Genomic DNA, 22,678 nt, shown 5'->3' with positions numbered 1-22,678 from the left:
AGTTTGATATTAAAAATTTAGCCATCTGTTAATATTTAACAAAAATGTTCTGGTCCTAATTCAATGAGAAATGCCAGATGGATTTCATTTCATATTTTATTTGCAGCCTAAGCAGTTTTGATAGCCAGAGCTGGCAGGAGCCTGGAAGCACAAGGACCCTGGTATGAAATACCCCCTATAAACTATGATAAAGCACAAAAAATACTTCCTTCATTTGGGTCGAGAATAATAAGTGGGTCCAGAAAAAAAATAATTCCATTGTCAAGCTCTTTGGGAAAAAAAAAAAAAACAACTCATTAGAACTGAACTGATATTAATTAGAAAAAATTCTCTTTTAAAATTAACAATTCTTTAGGAAGAAAATTGACATTAGTGAGGGGAGGTCTGCCAATGGAACCAAACCAGTCTTCGTAAAACATACTGGGTGCCAAAGAATGATTAGAAACATTTACTTTTAAGGACTGGCCCAGGGCAATATTCTCTTATGTATAAATACCTAAAACCAGTATAATAGGAGACAGCCAAGCACTCAGCTTAAGAGGCCTAGTGAATGTCTACTACCTGGCGCATTTCAGCATGGTCCTTGTTAAACAGTAGTGCTATGTATGGTCCCCACCTGGATCTCCCACACTAGGCCTGAGAAAAAGCAGCCCTAGACTCTAGAGGAGAGGTGTGGAGACCTGGCCATGACTTTTAATAAACTATTCCTGGCTGTGGGAAATACATGCACTGAACAGATATGTCTGACATAACCCTTCTTGCTCCTGTGGCTCCTACAGCACCCCTGAGAATGCGTCTAGGCTCAGGAGCGTGGAGCAGAAGTCTTCCGTTCTCCCTAGCCAGTCTGCGGCGGCCATGTTTGCAGACAACAGAGTGTTATTGCAAGGACTATCAATGGGTGCTCATTCCTAATTTAAAAAGGAAAATTTGGGCTGAGCACATTAGAATACCGGAGCAGAGAGAAACAGATGACTAAAGAAGTTGAAGGAAGCTGGCTGGAGAACAACATGGCTGTCCTGGCAGGCCAGGTATTCAAGGTCTTCAAAGAAGATAACAAAACAGATGAAAGAAACGAAATAGGAGTGAAAGAAGCCGAAGAATAAACACAAAAATGCAAGGCACTGTGAGAAGATTCTAATATTTCTTACACAAAAATTGGCAATATATTATCAAACACAAGGATATTCTAAATAGAAAAACACATACATTGATAAATTAAGTAAACGAAGCATCATAGTTGAGTCCCACTTGTTTGAAAGACTTGTCAGACTATTTTAGGACAGAATTCTCAGAGGCAAGATCGTAAACTGAATGAAAAGCTACCCAATACATAATCAAATGAAAATGCTTGAGACTCAGGGAACATTTTTTTAATTGGATGTTTTTCAAAGCCCTAAATGTAAGCAGCTGGATTTTTTTAATGCACCATCCTATTCAACCTTTTGAAATGATGGATTCGCCTCTTAATGGGAAATCTGCATTTCATTGTAAAGATGGAACACAATGTCCTTGGCATGTTTTCTATAGAAGTAGGCTCCCTTTTGTACTGCATTCCTTAGCATATAGTGAAGACCAAAAATCCAGCAAGTTTACGTCAGATGCTAAACACTGGAGAAATACACACATATGCAGACAGGGGAACATAAAAAAAATGTAGATTCATTTCCAAAGTACTAAATGTCATTTATCCAAGATTTCTGAAGACATATTGCTTAAGTATTTCATAGTCAAGGGTTTTGAGAGTGACAAAGAAAGAAGAAAAAAAGAAGATTCAGACTGATTTGTTTAATAAAGTTGTAAGTCAAATGCAGAACTAAATAAGAGAGCAGTGAAACAGTGTATCACAGATATTTCTAAAATTCTTGGTGCTTCTGAGAAAGAATGATGTTCTGCTAACAACATCTTGACCATGAAGTAGCTAAAATAAACAAAAGAAATAGAGTAGAAGAAAGGATAAACAGATAATTTTTAAAATATAGTGAGTCTTAGCACCTGCTTAATTGAGACAGTTGCTATATAATCTGGGTTAGTTCTATTAAACTGTCTAATAATGCAGTGTTCAATACTGTGGTCTCCAGACACAGGTAGACTGAGTACTTGAAATGAGCTAGCTAAATTGGAATGTGCTCTAAGCGTTAAATACACACCAGATTTCAAAGATACTTTGAGAAAAAGAATGCAAACTACCTCATTAATACTTCTATGTTGATTATATGCTGAGATGATAATATTTAGAATATATTGGGGTAAATAAAGTATTGTTAAACATAATTTTATCTGTTTATTTATCCTGTTTAAAATGTGGCTGCTAGATGATTTAAAATGACATATGTGGCTCACTTTAACTTCAAGTGATAGTGATGAGCCCATGTACCTACCATCGCTTTCCTTCTTCTCATCCATCCAATTTTTCTCTCTGACTTCCCTCTTTCTGCCATCAGGTGTAGTTTTCATTCTCCCAGTCACCAATCTGAAACCTCACTATATCATTTCTGATGTAGTGTCTTCCTGCACCTCTTTTGTTACATCAAGACTGTGCTGCACTGTGTTTGAAGCATTTGTCAGAGCTCCCGTTGTTAGACACTCCCACTGCATTGATCCATGTCCCCGGCATCCCACAAGCGTGTGGTTATAAATGGTCTCCTAGTCTCCTAATTCCTCTACCACCACCAGGAAGGGCAATTTTCTTAAACCGTCCTGTCAAATTTATTATAATCCTTCAAAACTTTCATAGCTCCGCATTATTTATGGAAGAAATTCCATGAAACTCCTTAATGTGACATTGAAAAACACCTGCCAATTGTTCTGATCCTGATTTGTCAATATCTCCTTTACTCTTCCATAAGAAATTTCCATTTCAAACAAATACATCTTTACCAACAGTCTTTTCTCTGCTTGAGATACCCTTTTAACGTCTCCCTTCTACATCAGTTTACTGTTCTAGAGTCCAGCTCAAGTTCTATCTTCTGTGCAAAAAGTTTTCCCAAGTGTGTAACTGTGTGTCTGTATCACTCCCCCATCTCTCTCCCTTCAACTCAAACAGTAGATATTGTTTATTCTATTCATTTTTAATTTACAGGTATACAGTGGAGATATCACAGGTTTAGTTCCAGACCACTGCAATAAAGCAAGTATCACAAAAAACAAGTCACATGATGTTTTTGGTTTTCCAGTGCATAAAAAAGTTATGTTTACACTATACTGTAATCTATTAAGTGTGCAATAGCAGTATGTCTAGAAAAACAATGTATATACATTAATTAAAAAGTACTTTATTGCTGAAAAGTGCTACCTATCATCTGACAATGTAGGGTTGCTACAATCTTCAATTTGTTAAAAACACACACACACACACACAAATTATCTGTGAAGCACAATAAAATGTACACCTTATATGAGAAATCCTCATCTTGTAAATGCATTACATTAAAAAATTTGTGCCAAGGTTGTTCATTTGGAAGTCAGGATGTTCAGTCAACTTTACTTTTCAAGTAGGTTACATTTGCAAAGAAAAACAAAAAGTCAAGAATGCTTTTTGCAATGTTGGTAAATAAACAAGAAATAAAATTAGTTATTTTAAACATTTTATCTTGAATAGACATTTTGGAGGAAGCATTTGCAAAATTCTAGATAAAGATTTTTTAATGGAGATTCAGAAAGAAACTTGTATATATTTTCAAAAGCTTCAGAAGCTCATGCCACTGATTGAATGCTGTTCTTTTCTTCACTTTTGAACACAGTACCATTCCTTTCTCCAATGTAAGATAGTTACCAGCACTATTTGGAGGAGAGGCATCCAGGATGACAGGGGTTCTTTGTTCAAAAGGAGAAGGAATGTGAGAGAGACAATGTTTTTTCCTTGTCACCTGGCAAGAGTTAGAACAAAGAGGAGAAATAGGCAAGGCCAAAAAAGGAGGCACCTAATGTGTGAAAAAGCGTGGTCTGAGGTGGAAGTAACTGAACTATGAGTGATAAAAGCAGAGGAATCAAGATGGGGGAGGTAGGAATTAAGCTACAGCCACAGTATGTGTTCACTGACCTTGAAAGTAAACAAAAGGACCAATAAGGGACAGACATAGTTTCAACAAGTGTCCAATGAAGGCCTCTAGCTGGCCGAGCACCATCAATACAACGAGGTTGCTGGAAGGAGCAACAGTGGGTATGAGGAGGAGGTTGGGTGTGTGGAGGAATAGCTCTGAATACGCAAGGGACTGGAAAGTCTTTGTACATCTGTGATTTACACATAGAGAGTTTTATAACTTGGGGAATGGTTGAGTGGCCTTGGCATTTTATATGTGCATATCCTTCCCACTAATAAGGCAACAAAATCTTCAAGGATGAGATCACAAGTCCTTCCCCATTTCCATATATTATAATGCCTAGTAGAGTATTGGTCACTGAAATTTGCATACCACATATTATAAATATGCAAGTAATTGGGTTTTTTTTTTATCATTAAAGTTTTTTGAAGTTTAGATTGACTGCCATGTTTATTTTTACCTCTGCCTTTGTTTGCGTTACTTCTATTTGCTGGGCATGCCCTCTTCCCTGCAAGAAGGCAAATACTAGTGGTCTTGAAATTTATGTCAAGGGCTACTTCCTCCATGAAGCCTACTCTGATTACAGCATGTCACAGGCCTCTTTATAGCTCACAAATTTTCCACAATTTTTGTCACAGGCTATAAAGGATGTCATTTCTTATTTATGTTCAGTTTCCGTCTTCAAGTAGATTGGAAGCTCCTTGAGGGCAAGGATTACATTATGATTACCTTGTGTTCACACTTAACAGTTATTACGCTGCTGCATATACAGATGTTGCTTAACCAACATTTGATTATTGATGATGCATCAGAAATAAAATACCAAAAAGACAGAATTTTACCATCACATTGTACCTAAACCACTTTTACTATTATGCCTACCTATACTATTGTTAAAAATGATCCAACCAGATGTGATATAAAAACTTATTCTTAATGTCTCAAAGACTGATTTTGAATTAATTTATAGTTTTTTCCTTAATATCCCATAGCTTGTTAGATGAAGTTTTACCAGCGTAGACCAATATACTTGATGTGATCAATACAAACCTCATGGCCTAAACATATGAATATATGGTGTCAGTCCAATACACTTCAGAGCAATGCAGAAATAAAACACAGAGATATACTGCTCTTAGGAGGTAAGAACTGATGCAAAGTTTAAAAAAATGATAGAACATAAAGGAGATCAGACTATAATAAACTAGAGAAAAATATACCACTACTAGAGAAAAAGCCAGTGATGTCATCGAATGTATTTTTGAAATACATAATTATGTGACCAATTTTATTTTTTAAATATGTGATATGTGTTATAATTTTTCACTGGCTTTCTCTTAACTCTTTAAAACATTCTGGCAATATTTCTCAAGCTAATAAATAATCAGATTAGAAACAGATTCCATGACAGACTAACAGAATATTCCACGCTGCTGAGAAATAGCTGTGCCTCACTAGAGGGAAGATTTCTACTTTTGACCACTCTCCTTCTCATACTCACATAATATTTCCTGTGTATTCTCTATTACCGCATTAGCCATACGGTATGCTCCTAATTTGTTAAATGTCTCTTCTCCTGTTGAGAAAGTGACATTCATTTTTCCTTCCTCAGTGCTGCCCCATTCTGCCAGTAACGAATGGAACGTTCCTATGACACAACTGCACCAACAATGCTTGTAGCCCACGGGGGCAGTGCTGCGGCACCAGCTAAAGGAGGAGACTGACTGATGGGGCAGCTAAGAACCTGGTCCAAAACCAGGACAGTAGCCCACAGATCAGTCCAGGCTGAAAAGATCCCTCATCCAGGGGCTCTAAATGTTTTTACAGAAAACTGAAGACGCATGAGTTACCAAGGGGCATTCAATTATTATAATTTGTTATAATATATTATATTATATTGAGCTTGTTGCTCAAGAGATAGTGTTGATCAATATTTTTTTCCTGACCAAGTTTTCTTTTTTCCTTGATACATTGTGGCCAGAATGTTTGCAACCAGGGACACTGGACACATTATCCTGGGTTTCTGGGTGGGGATCAAGGCCAAGAAAAATGTGATGCCCCCATAAATTAGCACAAGCCTTTCATGCTTTGAATAACTGACACAAGAGTTATGTAAGCATGCATATTCATCATGCTTCCTGCTCCCACTTCATGTTCCAAGATGACATTGTATTGCCCTTCAGAGTAAATTTAAATTCCTCAACATACCCCCTTTGCCAACCACGAGACTCCTGCTTTCCAGGAAAGTCAATGCAGAACATATCCAATCATATTTTCTTCTCTTTGTCTATATACTATTTCCTCCACTAGGAATACTGCTGCCTATTTGCCACTCTGTTTCCCAACCCTCAAAATTTCTGCAAAAGATTATTCCACCTAGCTAGATAATGCACATTTTTTCTTCAAGTATTATAGGTCTCATTTTCCTATCTATTTCTCCTTCCCCATCCTGCTTGCAGACTTATTATTTTAATCTCTATTTTATTTATTTCCTCTCTAACCTTTATTATTTCTTTCCTTCTGCTGACTTTAAGTTTTATTTGTTCTTTAATTCTTTCAGGTGGTAGGTTAGGTTGTTTATTTGGGAGTTTTCTTGTTTTTTGGCGAAGGCCTTCATTGCTATGAACTTCCCTCTTAAGATTGTTTTTGCTGTGTCCCATAGATTTTGTGTGGTTGTGTTTTCATTGCTATTTGTCCCACGGTATTTTTTAATTTCCTCTTTGATTTCATCATTGACTCATTGGTTTTTTAGTAGCATGTTGTTTAATCACCACACAATCATTTTTTCTCGTTTGTCTTTCTGTGGTTGATTTCTAGTTTCATGCCACTGTGGTCAGAAAAGATGCTTGAAATAATTTTTATCCTCTTAAATGTGTTGAGGCTTCTTTTGTGTCCAATTATGTGGTCTATCCTAAAGAATGTTCCATGCACACTTGAAAAGAATGTATATTGTTTTGGGGGGATGTAATGTCCTAAAAATATCAACTAAGTCCAACTTTTCTATTGTGTCATTTAGTATCTCTGCTGCCTTACTGATTTTCTGTCTGTCTAATGATGTTAGTGGGGTGTTAAAGTCTCCTACTTTATTGTGTTCCCATCAATTTCTCTCTTTATGTCTGTTAGTATTTGTTTTATATATTTAGGCATTCCTATATTGGGTGTACATATGTTAACAAGTGTAATATCCTCATCTTGTGTTGCTCCTTTTATCACTATACAGTGTCCTTCTTTATCTTTCTTTATGGCCTTTGTTTTAAAGTCTATTTTGCCTGATATGAGTATTGCTAACCCCACTTTCTTGTCATTTCCATCTGGAAGAAATATCTTTTTCCATCCTCTCACTTTCAATCTATGTGTGTCCTTCACCCTAAAGTGGGTCTCTTGTAGGCAGCATATTGTAGGCTTTTGTCTTATTATCCAATCTGCCACTCTTTGTCTTTTGATTAGAGCATTTAGTCTATTGACATTTACAGTAATTACTGATAGATGTATGTTTATTGCCATTTTAAACTTTGTTTTACAGTTGACTTGGTATTTCTTCTTTGTTCCTGTTTTTTTTTTTTTTTGTGGTTTTATAATGTTATTTTGTATTAGCTTGGTTTCTTTCTGGTTTTTGTGACTCTGTTGTATGCTTTTGATTCGTGGTTATCCTGTCTTTCAAGTATATTAACCCATTACTAGATCTGTTTGCTTTATACTGGTAGTCATATAGGCTCAAATACGTCCTAAGAAGAACAAAAAGAAAACCTACTTTTTCTTGCTTCCCTCTCTTGATGTCCTCCTCTTTTATATATTCATGTTTATTCTCTTGCAGCTCCTTGCAGTTATAACATTTCCAATTATGGTTTTCTCTTTTCTGTAGCTTCCTGCTTCTTTTCAATTTAGAGAACTTTCAATATTTCTTTTACGATAGGTTTAGTATTGCTGTATTCTTTTAGTTTTTGCTTGTCGGAGAAATTCTTTCTCTCTCCTTCTATTCTAAATGATAATCTTGCTGGGTAGAGTATCCTAGGTTGCAGGTTTTTCCCTTTCAGGACTTTGAATATATCTTGCCACTCCCTTTTGGCCTATTTTTATACAAAAATCAGCTGATAGCCTTATGGGGGTTCCTTTGTAACTAACTCTTTGTTCTTCTCTTGCTGCCTTTAGAGTCTTCTCTTTATCTTCAACATTTACCATTTAAATTATAATAAGTCTCACTGAAGGTCTATTTGGATTAATCTAATTCAGGGCCCTCTGTGCTTCCTGTACCTGGATATGTGTCCTTCTTTAGGTGTGGGAAGTTTTCAACCATAATTTCTTCAAATACACTTTTGATCCCCTTTCCTTTTTCTTCTCCTTCTGAGACCCCTATTATGCATAGATTGGCATACTTTATATTATTCCATAGGTCTCTTATATTGCTTTCATTTATTTTTTCATTTGTCTTTCTGTCTGCTGTTCTGATTGGGTGATTTCCATTATTCTACCTTCCAGATCACTTATTTATTCTTTTGCATTATTTAGCTTGCTATTTATTGCTTTTAGCTCAGCTTTCATCTCAGCAAATGAGTTTTCTAATATTACTTGGTTCCCCTTTATAATTTATAGATCCTTGTTACAGTGATCTGCATTTCTATCGATAGCCTTTCTTAATTTCTTCAGTATTTTTATTATCTCCTTTTCGAACTCAAGTTCTGATAAGCTGGAGAGGTCTATGTGTTCTTTCAGGGGATTTCTCTTGTTCTTTTAACTGGGAGTGGTTCCTCTGCTTCTTAATTTTACTTAGATTTCTCTACTTCTATGAATTTAAGAGTATCAGTTATCTACTGTGGCCTTGAGGGCTACTTTTATGTGGAAGCAGGAATGAGTTATTCCCACAGTGCCAGGGCTCTGCTCTCACCCAGAGTCTGCCTGGAATTTCATTCGCCTCATCTCTCTGAGTCTCCTACACCAAGTAGCTCCATCTAGAAACCTGCGTCTTCTAACTGAGCAAACGTATCTCTAAGAACCACAGATGCAACTTAGCAAATCTTTCCAGCTCAAACCACTCCTACCATGCCCTGCCTGCCTGATTGGGTGCTTTGATGTACTCACCAAAAAAGCACCCAAATATGCAGTGTTCCTGAATCATCAAAAGCCTCTGCTGTGGCCGGGCATAGCACTCAGGCCTCCTCTACCATTTCCAAGACTCCTCCCACCCAAGTTTGATCCCTTGACAGCATTCATGTGTTTAGCTTGTACTACATACTTTGTACTTTCCTCTTACTTTCTAAATGTCCAAAATTTTCACCTAAGCGTGTATATGTTCTTAGGTAAACTCCTAAGGGAAAGAGCAAAACTGTTACTATTACTACCTTTATTATTGTTGTTGTTAATCATTCTATGTATCTCACTCCCTTGCTACTCTGTAACAATGTCCTGACTTCCCTATCAAAACATCAAGTCTTTGAGGGAAGCAACTGTTTCCTTCTTACTTTAGGTTGCATAGTTGACATTCTGCAAAGTGTTGAATACACATATGACTGAGTCCCCTCATAGGCTGGCTTGGTGCTTTGCCTAGATTAAGGATTCAGAGATGATGAATGACTTATAAAATAACCAAAATATCAAAGAAAATGAGGTTATAAAAATATTGAGAATACCATATTACTAGTTCCACATGCTGTTGAAAACTAAAATCCAGTGTTTATTGCTATTAAAAAGTTTTAACTATAGAGATGTACAAATATGAAACTCATAATATAAACTACTCATCTTTTTATTTGGGTTCTACTTTCCTACTTTAATCAGAATTACATTTGGAGCATCTGTGAGCCAGCAGGCTACTAGTAAAGAGTACTTCTTTAGATTTCTCTCTTGGGCACTAAATAAAGTATCCATGGGTACCTCTGATGGGCAGTCCTAGTGGGCCCAAGAAAACTTCATGGTTTATATGCCATTGGCTTCATGGCTGCTCACTCTGCACTCACTCAGACCCTTAAGTGGAGCTACACACTGGCATACGTCTATTGGGTAGGTGAAATGTAGTCACACTAGCCATTACCCAACTGGAGACACGGCTCTTTCCCTGGCTCCTTCTCTCTTTTCAGAGTCCAATTCAATTTCCACCTCCTCCAGGAAGCCTGTCTGGCCATAAGAGCCCACTGGAGGGCTCCCTCCTCCATTCTCATGGCATTCTTGGACAATACCACTTTTTTTTTTTTTTTTTTTTTTTTTTTTTTGCACTTAGTGTATATGTTGCCCTATAATTTCAGGTACATCTAATATCCTCAAAATGTCGACTCTCCTTAACCCCTGTAAAAAAAAATGTACTTTTATAATTGGAAAGTGAGAACATTCATCATTTGATTCTTAAATTTTTATATTTAATCTCTACATTAATCCTTATATTTAAAGAAACAGTCATAACTATTTGTATAAACAAGATTGATAACGTTTAAGACCGATAATGACAAGCATTCTAAAGAATAAATTTAAAGGACTTATGATTAAGCATGGTAGACTGATTGAAGGCACATATCTCTTCTTCCTCCCCCAACTCCACTATGATAACAGTAAAAGAATAAAAAGATACTGATCCATAAGGACAAAGAAAGTAAAAAGAGAGAAAACAATGGACATAAGATTTCCCAAAAGCTTTGGAAGAAAAAAAGCAGACAGAGGAGCATTCATTAACTTAGCATACAGAAAGGAGTTATTCCCTCCTAATACCTACAGGGGAGGAGAATGGAGGAGAAGCCACCCCACTTGCGTCCTGTGTTGCCCTTGGAGGCACCTGATACCCTGCACGAGGAATACAGTTATGGGGGTGAAAGCACAGGATCAGACAGAGCCGTGTACAGAAGCAACAGAACAAGGGATGACGCAGGACCCTTCCCTCTGAGCATGGAGGCCTATTTCTAACTCCAGCAGGATGCCAGAGGCTTTGCCCTAGAAAAAAAGTTATACAGAAGAAGTTTTGGACCCAGAGATACCAGGCAAGGTGAATATGTGAGATAAAAACAAGAAGATCTAGTGAAAGTCTTCATACTGAAATGCTGTCCCTCAGCCCTCTTTCCTGCCCTGCCCCAGAATGGCAGCTACCAGATGGATTCCTACGCCTCCACCAGGCAGGGTATTGGACTGTTCTTCTCTGGGAAGCTGAATAGATTCAGAGAAAATGCCTCGTTTCCTAAAACCTCAATGAAAAAGCCAGCTTGCTACCTGATCACCTTACAGGAAGATCCTATATTCCAACAAGCCTCACTCGCACACACCAAGGAGCTGAGTGGCACAGAATCACCATAGATTAGATTCAGCACAGCTATTAACTGAAGTGGATTCTGAGGATGGGCTATCTCAACACTCATTCCAACATCCCTGTAAAGTCTGAGTTCAATTCAAATCTCTCCTTCCCTTCACAGTCTTGCTCTTAGAGTGAGGGTTCCAGATGAGACCTGGTTCAGCCAATCTGATGTGCTCCCTGCCAGACTTTGATTCAGAATGAGTCACACTGGAGAAAAGACAGAATCTGTGTCACCTGTTTGGTTGGCCTGGATCATAGCAGTGGATCCAGAGGCCATATAATATGGGGTGGCTTCCTGATAGTGTAGCCTCCAGATTGGTGGGGGCAGTAGCTCCCCGGCAACCCCAGTTCTGAAATTCAGTTTGGAGAACCACTTCTGGGAACTCCACCTAGTTCTGTAATTTATCCCTCTTAATAAATATTTTTCTACTTAAACTGGTTACAATAGATGCTGTTTTTGACAGTTAAGAACTCTGAAAATATAGTAGCAGTATCTTATCATCGTATATTATTATGTCTTAGCAAAAATTAAGTCAGTAAAACAGGACAATAGCATTTCCCATTTTAATACTTCATTAAAGAAATACATGAACTGATAATCAGTGCATGTGTGAGTGTGTCTGTGTATGCCTGTGAAAGAGTGAGAGAAAGAGAGATGGTTATGCAGTTATGAATTTTCAGGACCTTTCACTCAAGGAAAGAGTCTTTAACCAGGAAAAAAAAATTACATATATGAGAAATAACATGCATGAGAAATTTTAAATTGAAAATTCAAGGGGTAGGTGAGAAGGACAGCATTTGAGTGGCTTTGCAAGAAACAAAATAAGGCAACAGATGTGAATAAAACAGAAAGAAAAATTCCTGGTGGCATGTATGTTCATAAACTATAACAAACTACCTCTGTAATAGCAGTGAACTTCATGGGCTAAATTTTGTCTACTGGTAGAAAGCTAAGTATAGGGACTTAGTTTGTGTTTTATGCTTTTTCAGTTACTAGGGAGGAAAAAATTTACTCGGCATGGCGAAACATACTGCAAGCACTTTAAAATTAGCATGTTTCAAATGCTTAATTGTCTCATTTCTTTCTGTGTTCCAAGGCAACATAATTTATATTTCTTAAAAAGAGATGCTTACAAGTTTGACTGGTTTGCGTGAAAAGGTATGTGGTATGATACAAACTCCCGGTAGCAACGTCCCTCAGTTCTAACTTCTGTGACTGCACGTTAAATTACAAAGTGAATTTAAGGCCCCACAAACTCCAAAATTATGCTTACTCTGTAACACTTTCAAGTGCATATTCATCATACAAAATCCTATGTGCATGTAGCCCTTTGAATATAATTGTATTAAATGAAAGCATTATTTTGGCTAAGTACGCCATACATTTGTAAAAGTTCAACTCAATAAAAGTACCCTGTTTACAAATGCAGCATAATTTTTACTTATCTGAGAAAACGGGGGTCAGGAAGGCATGTACAAATAAAATCCTCTGACAATTCCCAGAACTCAGTAGATGAACGGTTTAAAGTCTACCCCCATCATTTGTCACCAAGCTACAAACAAAAATCAAAGCTTAATTTTCCTTCTCTCCCCAATCATTTCAGCAAAGAAACATTAAAAAAGAGGTAACACTAAGGGAAAAAGCAACAGGACGGAGCATTCAACCAAATTAGTAAACTCTTCTGAAGTCCTTTGGATTGACTATTAAGCTATTTCCCCCACCCGTCTGCTGATATTAACGTAATTCAATGAGGTTCCTTCTGAGAGAGAAACAATCTGTTTAAAAGGAGGGTTGAGTAGCATGCCCTCTGTACTTTAGTGAGAGCCCTTCTCCCTGTGTTCCAGGGAGTGCAGACTCAAGATGGGAACAGGGAAAAGGGGGCCCCTTCTATGCGCCTTCTGAGAGGCAGCCCTGGACTTAAGATGACATTTGGCTGGATTGCTCTGAGCACAGCTGGTGGTCTGTGCACCACTATTGGCTCAAACTGCTGTTCACCCAGAAATAGGCTTTGGACAAGGGATAAAAACTGGAATAGTTCTCCTCCAATAATCCTAATCATGACTCCTAGCCTGCCCACTGCTTTCTGGGGGAAGGTGATGAAAAAAACTATATATATATAGCACAGGGAAGGAGAAAGGAGTGGATGGAAGACAGAGAAAGGGAGAGTGTAGTGGTTGTAAGAAGGAACTAAAGCACGGTCTGCTTTCACTGCACGCACGGATGGCCCTATCTCCAGTCTCTGAGAGGCAAGGACCTGTGCATCGGAGGACAGGACACATGGTTTAGAGTTAAGATACAGGGGTTCACATAAGAGCTCTGACACTAGCCATGTGAGGGGGTGAGGATTCAGTGAGACCTTACAGAGAGCTGTGTCTTCAGGGGCTCCTGATATCTGTTTACCTTTCCTTGGGTAACATCTTATTAGCCATTATCTTCCCACCAATAAACACAGTGAGGTGCTTCTGCAACCTACTTACAATAGTAAGTGTTAGAACTATGAGGGGTAAAATAGTAAGTTAATTACATGTCTGGTAGTTAAACACACATTACGCAATGTTCTTATCACCTGAGCAATCTCAAGCCAGGAGGCTGACAAGCAGTGAAAGGATATCAACTCCACACTATGCTTCCTTATTCAAGGAAGGCTTGTAAGGAATCTAGAACTGTGGCCAGAGAGAGGAAATTAGACTACAGACCAAGAGGTGATACTAACTCCTCTCCCTCACTCCCAGAATGGATTGCACCAAATAGATCAAGGACATTACTTGGGGGGAGTGCAAGTTCTGAACGAAATATAAAAATGAAATTCCATAATTAAAGAACCATCTACCTTTTATTACAGATACATTCTTATACTTTTAAAAGATAAGCAAGAATCTCAAGACTGGCTAGGAAACAAACAAGTAGTAAAGGTTTGTTTTCTTTCTCTAAACCACTTCCATTCAGGCAGTTTCTCTTCTCTGCAGATTCCACACCCCAATGGCCTGGGTTGTGTAGGCTCCCGCCTGAAGGCTCTAGAGAATAAGCCATGGGCTAAACTGATAAACAAGCTGTGAGAAATGTCACGTAGCTGGCTGGATAAGAGATGGCCTATTTAATGTATCCAGTATGGACGGCTGGATAGCCAACGACGGGTAAGATCCTCAGAGGAGGACAACCTAAGACGGGCACAGCTGGCTGGTTAAGAGATGGCCTACTTAATGAAGTTTTGTGACGAACTTTAAAACAATCTGTCCTTGATCATGTAACATCCTGTGCTTACTGCAGGAGCCTGGGAACCTGGAGCCTGGGAACCTAAATGGCTTGATTATTAACATTGTTATAACTTAGATGGTATGTGAGGCATCATGCATGTCCTATATAAACCCTTTTACAAGAATCAATAAACAGAGTAGCCATCAGTTCTCTCCGCATACGGTATGTATGTGTACATGATATTGTGACACGGTCAGGTTGGCTGCTTTTGCTGCTGCCTAGTTTGTACATTTCTCCCTCTGCTACATTCCAAGAGAGCTCGTCCTCTCACTCCATTTGTCCTATATTATTACCAATTGGATTTTAAAAATCAAGAAGGGGGACTCTGTTTACTTTTATAGATTCCTAGTCCTAGTAGATACTTACTACAAGTTCATTTATGATGGTATCAAACTCACCTCTGCTATGTCTCATTCTGCTAGGCTTTGCTTCATGCATAATCACATTCATAATAAATTAATCAGCTAGGAAATCAATTTTTATTCATTATTATTGTGAAGTAATACATTTGCACTTAAGTTGAGTACTTGAACCCTTCCACCTGAACAGACTGAGTCATTCAAGTGCTTTAGCAACCTGGAAGGGCTGACATCCTTGGACTACCCTTAAATCATCCCAGTGGTAGCTGCCTCGTCCACGGCTGGGCTAGGAAACTCCGGCTGCTTCTCCCTATCTTAAAGCAGTAAGTTTAGGGTAGTGTTTCTCCAACTAGAATCCCCTGACCTTTAGAGTCTGTGAGGTCTTGTGAGAATTAAAAAGACATTTTGTGTTCGTATTTCAGAAAATTAGTATAAAGGATTTTCTGAATTGTCACTTTATAAGTGAACGGTGGCACTCAATTTTAGCGCCCATGTTTGTGTTTGCTCTGAGTTATAGGACTTTGCAGAATACTGATGGAAAAAAGAGCAGAGACAGACATCAATACATCAAGTATGTACTTTCTTCCAGTGACATCACAGTGCCCTGGGTGGATGGAGGTTTCATTCCAATAGGATAAAAGTGGCAGGAGGATGGTGGGGTCATATAGCACATAGTACGCTAATCTCAAAATACTCCATGCCTGGCAGCCGGAACATATCCTGCTGACGAGCTAATGATGTTTCCTAAAAGGACATCATCTCTCATGTTAAGGTTGTTGATCAACTGAAGTGTCTTGGTAGTAGAGTTCTAGCTGAATTTGATTTGCCTTGTTTATTTTGAAGTAGAACACCAAGCATAAGGTACTTATATATTTGTAGATATTTAAAATAAAATAATTTTCTGTTCATACATAAGTAATACTATGAATAAAAATAGTTTGTCTATGTATAATTGATGAAGATTCTTTTCCTTCCAAGGATGTCTACACGTTACCTAAGTCTGAGAAACACTGGTTTGGGCAAAGTGTATTTGGAATTCTCTTAAAAGGGTTGACATGGTCAAAATACGTACAAACAAATGACCTTGACTTACAAATAATTTGGAGCACAGCTTAGAAATTGCTTTCATTTCTAACTACCCTCAGCAAGACTAGGAAAAAAACACAGGTCTGGCCTAAGAACCTGGGAGGCCCCGCCTCGGCTAGAGCGTATATTGGGGGTCCTTGGGGGGCACTGTTTTCCTGCCCTGTGCTTCAGTTTCACTGTATGTAAAGCAGGGATAATAATACCCAAACTCAAGCCTTAAACTGAAAAATGAAAACAAATAAACTTAACTTTATGGGAACAAAGAGGCAATAGATGAAAAAAAGCATTTTCATCTTTTGAGAAAAAGAAGGTACTATTTAAAAGATTAACTCTTGAAAATATCTCAACAATATGTGTCTAATTCATACTGACGTGTAATTGAACCTTATGTTTAATTTTTGCTGCAAATTATCTGCTTCCTTTATTTAAGAAGCTGGATTGGTAAAATGCTGAGTTTTATGGTTCAAAAATAGAGCTATGGAAGAATTAGGGATACCTGGAAGGACCCAATAAAGGTGGACCCTTCACAAAAGGAGAATGGGTGAAGCAAAGGAAGAGGAAGGGATAACACAGTACAAGAAAAGTGGTGCTAAGGATAAAAAAAGACATCATCAAGAAGCTGGTGGGAAGTAACAGCAAGGAAGTGGGGGTTACAGAGATTTTCCCACCTAGACCTCGTGAATAACATAGAAAAAGTTTAACACAGACAGGACCAGACCAGTGAAGACCCAGAGCAACCCAAAGAGAAACAAACAACATAAATACAAATATTGAGTTTTAGCCCACTGTAGGTGACAGAGTGTTTACCCTCTGCTTTCCTGCCCCCTTCCCCCTCTGCCTCCTTCTCCTCCTTATTCATACTAAGCTTAAATGCTTACTGGGTTAATTACAAAAAATTTAATGATCACTTACAATTAAATCTAATCAACAGTTACTTACAATTAGGTTTAATCAATCCCTCTTTCACTATTCAGAGTAATTATATTTCAGTATAAAAGGCAATGGTTATATATAAAAAGATAAATCTCAGATCCTTTCTTACTTTAACTGTGTTAAAAAATAGTAGCACATACTCAAAATAAAATTAGAGGTGAGAACTATGCTGCCTTTCTAGAAATACCACAACCCCCCCCCCCAGCAACCTCAGTTCTTTAAGTATAACAGAAGTGTTACAAGATGTTGTTTTTTACAGGTTCATCAGCGAAGCCTCCCATGACATATGTATAATTTAAAAGATCGAAGTGGGGGCAGGGGAAGATAGAGCTCAGTGGTAGACTGCATGCTTAGCATGCATGAGGTCCTGGGTTCAATTTCCAGTACCTCCATTAAAAATAAATAAACCTAATTGCCGGCCCTATCAAAAAAAAAAAAAACCCCCAACAAACTTAAAAGATCACTTGGCCAGCTTGCAGAGTATGAATTAAGGAGGGCCAAGAGAAGAAGAGAAGGAGCAGGAAGCCAAACAGGAGACTAATGTAGTGGTGCAGAGAAGAGACTGAGGTCATTCCAACTAGGATAGGAGTTGAGGACAGAAGTGATGGGGTCTGGGAAGAGGTTTTGGAAGAGAGCAGATGTTGGCAAACTACAGCCCCAAAGGCTAAATCTGCCCTTAGCTTATGTTTGTATGGTCCTAGTAGCCTAAGAATGGTTTTTACCATGTTAAATGGTTATGGAAAAAAAATAGAGAAGATGGGACAGAAAGCACATGAGACCTGCAAAGCTTGGATGTGAAATGGTTGAACAAAGGGTCCTTTCCTGGGGTCAACAGAGCAATCAGGAAGGGGGGGAGGGTTTCCCCTGCAAAAGCAATCAATTCCCTGAAACAATATGCAAATTTTGTAAATACGTACATATTGTGGGGAGAAGGGGAAAGCAAAGCTTTAGTCAAATTCTCAAAACTCATTGGGGTTAAACAGCAATACCATGAGCTTCCGCTGTGGTGAGGAAGAAAGGGCTATAATTTAATGGAATTCCATAGGCATGTGGTCACATGCACGTTTTTGTCCAATGGAGAAAAGGCAATTTTTTAGCTTGGATGCCAAGCAAGAGCTTTGTCCCCTCCAAGTAAAAAATCATTCTCACTTGGGGCAGAGCTCAGCATACACAGTGCTCTCAGAACAGAGGCTAAACAAAGAACGTCACAACATGGCAAAGCCATCACCAGGGTGACAGGTTAAGCAGGCTCTCAGTTTTGACTCCCCCAGTGAAGGAGGTAAAGAACAGAACAAAACTCTGGTAACATTGGAGATGGAGCTTTGAACAAGTGCAAAAGCTGAGGATGAGAGCTTTCTGTATGTAGAAACAGTGAACTTATACAAGAATGTGATTCCCAGCATAGACCAGCACAGGATGAGAACACTAGCGCCTACAGAGAAGAATCAGCTCAACTTGGACAACGAAAGAAGCATTCTCCTAACCAGTTTCTTAGTGAGGAGAAGCTGGAAGTTTACATAAGAACCCCAGTATGCATGCGTGAGTGTGCATATTTTATTATGCTCTATTGTAACATATATATATTAAAAATGATATAGTAATAAAAAGGATATAGTTCTGATTCTATACCATGGACTCAATCATTCTCTTCAAATCTTTTTATTAAACCCTTGAGTTTTAAAATTCCAAAAGCTAAGACTAGAGTTAGAATCTATAAACAGGTAAGTCTAACCTGATTATACTGACAACATTTTTGTACGCAGAGTGGGAAAAGAGTTAACAGTTACACCTTATAGAAACCTGCCTCAGCCTGGCATACTGCTGTCTGGGTGTGCTATTCATTACAAATAAATGCTAATAATGCATGCACGCGCGCACGCGCACACACATACTCACACATTCATTAGGTATTTAATTACCACTTGATTGTGAGCTCTTACTAACTTTGTCAGATTTAATTGTTTCAGAACATGTATTTCAGTTATGTGTTTCATAGCTGTCTTTCCTACTAGATAATGAATCTCTGTAGAGTAGGGAAACATTTCTCCTTCTAGAACTTTGAACAAAATAGGTCTCAATAACTGCTAGATAAATGGGAATTAAGTGTAATGGGTGTTTGAATTTAGAGTATTAATTTTTTTTAAACCTAGTGAGTTTGTATACTCATGGACTTTGCAGTTGTGTTTCTTTTTTAGGTAAGACTAGAAAAAAAAATAAAAACCTAACTCTAAATAATTTATAGGAAAATCTTGGCCAAACAATGTTTGTTGTTTTTAACGGAAGCTGTACATGGGTGAGAGACGTTACTTGGAAGTGACCTATTGGTAATAGGATTCTGAGGTACAGTTTGAGCTGCTTGGGAAAACTGTGCTCCATATTGAAAAGTGGCAAAAGAAGAGATCTTAGGCTGACAACTGTTGATGGAAATTTTTAAAAAATTTATATTCACACTGCAGCCTCAGTTTGTCAGATGGTACTCCAAATCAATCATTAAATGAATGTAGGGTATTCACTAGAAAATACCTGGGAATAAATCTAGCAGGAAATGTACAGTGCCTGTATGAATAAATTTATAAAATCATGCTGAGGAACAAACCTAAAATAAAATGAGGAACGGATCTTGAATAGGAATCTCTAATATTTAAAGTTGTAAATTCTCCAAAATTAAATAACTATAACATAATCTCAGGGAAGTTTTTCAGTATAATTTTGTGACAGGTAACTTGATGAAATGATTCTAAATTTCATTTGGCAGAATAAACAGTTGAGAGTACTCAGGAAATTTCTAAAAAATAAATAAAGGGTAACGAGTATAGCTCAGTGGTAGCACACATGCTTAGCATGCATGAGGTCCTGGGTTCAAACCCCAGGACCTTCATTAATAAAAAATTAATTATTTTTCTAAAGAACCAGATAAATAAATAAAAATAATTCGTATTTAAAAAAAAAACCCTATTACCTCCCCCTCAACAAAGTTTTAAAAATAATCTAATCAGAAGGACTATAACCTTTCAAATATCAAAATTTAAATTTAATATAAAAATTATAGTGATAAACAGCACACACTTGTTGTAAAGTCCACTGGCAGATCAGATGAATAGAAAATAGCATAGAAAGAGTGCAATATACCTGAGAATTCAGTTTGTGATAAAGGTGGCATTACAAATCAGACTTTTGAACAAATGATTTTAGAAGAATTTGCTTCCATCCCCCACCAAAAACTTCTAGATGGGTCAAAACTCAAAGCTCAAGAGTACAGTTTAAGGGGTGACTTTTGTAAGATTGGAGCTAAAAAATCAAAAACAGACCCCAACTTTTGATATTTGACACAAAACCCAAAGTTATAAATGTCTTATGGATATGAGATATTTCTTCATAGCAAAATAAAAGACAAAATTGAAAAATACATAACAGAGCTTTAAAAAAATCTGTTTAAAAAAACAAATCAACACTAGCAAAAAAGTGGTCAAGAACAGTTTTATCAGTTGTAGAAGTCAGCATTTAGCAGATAATGAAAGACAAGTGGTCAATAAAATATAAGACACCAAACTCAATGATCAAAGAAATGCACATTAAATCTGCACGTTTGGAAATATTTGCACATCACAATAATAACATCTCATTTTTTTTATTGAAGGGTAGTTGATTTGATAACATGCGATATTGATCAGATGTAGGGAAACATATTTTTTAAACACTCTTGGTTGGAATATTAATTGGCACAGTCTCTTGGAGGAGGGGAGATGTCAAAATATCGAATTTTAAATGTATCTAACCTTTGACCCAGTAACTCCATTTTCCATTTTTAGGAATATAGTCTAAAAAATACTTGCCCAAGTGTGTATGTATATATATATATGAAATGCTATTTGCTTTGTTATTGTTGAAAACCTGAATTATCAACTGGGGACCAGCTAAAAAATTATGGTACATATTAATAATAGCTAATAATTGTTGAGTGCTCATTAGTCTAAGCATTTTACCATTTAGTCATTTAATCCTTCAAACAATATTATGAAATATTATTATATTAAATATATAATGGCATTTATAATATAATATGTGTTAGCATTTATAATATTATGAATACTATTATCACTGCAGTTTAAAATGAGTAGAGTATGGACAATAAATCCATATAAAATAACTCTGTGTGACTATGAAGTAAGTGATGTATCTATATTTAGTGAAAAGAGTACCAAGATTTTTCTTGACTGAAATAATCAAGTTATAGAATAGCATGTATAATATAATTATATTTATATAAAGTTATATAAATTCATGCATTTACATTCAAAAGAGAAGTGTCTAAAAAAAGCATTAATAGTGGTTTTTTTCCTAGATGGTGAGATGCTGAATTTTTTTAAAAACTTTGTATTCTTGAACTTTTTCAACAAAAAATGTTTTTAAAATGAAATATTCTGACCATTTTAGACACTTCATATGAGTGGGGTCATTCAGTATCTGCCCTTTGTGTCTGGCTTACTTCAATTAGCGTAATGTCTTCAGGGTTCATCCGTGTTGCCGCTGCATATTACACAATTTCCTTCTGTTTTAAGGCGGAATAATATTCCACTGTATGTATACACCACATTTTCTTTTTCCACTCATCTATCAATGCACATTTAGGTTGTTTCCACGTCTTGGCTATTGTGACTAGTACTGCAGTGAACATTAGGATGCTGATATTTTAAGATCTTAACTTCAGTTCTTCTGGATAAACACCCAGAACTGGGATTGCTGGATCCACTTATATGAGGTATGTAAAATAGTCAAACTCATAGAATCAAAGAGTAGAAGGGTGGTTGCCAGGGGATGGAGAGTGGGGGAAATGGGAAACTGCTAATCAATGGAGATGAAGTTTCACTTATACAAGATGAATAAGTCCTGGAGCTCTGCTGTACAACGTTGTGCCTGTAGTTAACAATACTGTATTGTACATTTAAATTTTATTAAAAGGGTAGATCTCATGTTAGATGTTCTTACTGTAATAAAATAAAAATTTTTTTAAAATAAAGTATTTTTCATTTTGAGAAATGCAGCGTTAAAGTTTTTTCTAAGTTCCATTTGGTCCTCCTATCAGAAAGTTTCTATATATCTCCCCTCCTTTTAATCTTATCTCTGTATTCTGGCCTCAAAATAGAGTTCTTGGCCCTTTGCCCTTATTTAAGTTTATTATCCCAAGTTCCCCTGAACACTGAGATTAAACAGAGTTCTTAGAATTCCCTGTCAACATGCTACCGACTCGTTAGTGTATTTTTACATGAAAATAGGGCAATATGGCCATTTGGTGATAGTGCTAGTTAAGGAGTTGAGTAGGAATTATCAGAATACTCGAAGAAGTAGTTCAGAAGTTTTTGCTCAAATGTGCTGCCACTGGGAAAAATAAAGACTAAACTGAGATGACTAGAAGGAGGTATGTGCCACTACGGAAAACACCATGGTGAAATGGAAGAAGAACACTGGATTGGATGGCAAGAAACAGAGTTCTAGTCCTGGCTCTATCACTGACCTATACTGTAATTCTGGGCATGTCATGGAATCTTGCTGAACCTATTTCCTCATGTAAGGAATGAAAGGTGAGACCAGGGCCTTGCTTTTCAAACTTGGATCAAAAGCATTCTGGGGCTTCTCTGGATGTGCTTCAGGGGCCACCATGGAAGTTGGAGAGCCCCGAGGCAGGAGGACCGAATCCTGGGCTCCCAACCCTGCCTTAAACAAAACAACTCCACTTTTA

The 22,678-nt window shown here is 37.3% G+C and overlaps 1 protein-coding gene across 5 annotated transcripts in view; it reads right to left on the bottom strand.

The window, feature by feature from the left end:
- DNM3 (dynamin 3) overlaps positions 1-22,678 on the bottom strand; it is a 459,598-nt gene that overhangs the window by 147,835 nt on the left and 289,085 nt on the right. The gene's annotated exons all lie outside the window — the stretch shown is intronic.

Source organism: Camelus bactrianus, chromosome 21, assembly GCF_048773025.1.
Source record: "Camelus bactrianus isolate YW-2024 breed Bactrian camel chromosome 21, ASM4877302v1, whole genome shotgun sequence".
NCBI classification, from domain to species: Eukaryota; Metazoa; Chordata; class Mammalia; order Artiodactyla; family Camelidae; genus Camelus; species Camelus bactrianus.
Note: the sequence above shows the minus strand (reverse complement) of the source record. Positions and strands in the feature narration are given on the sequence as shown.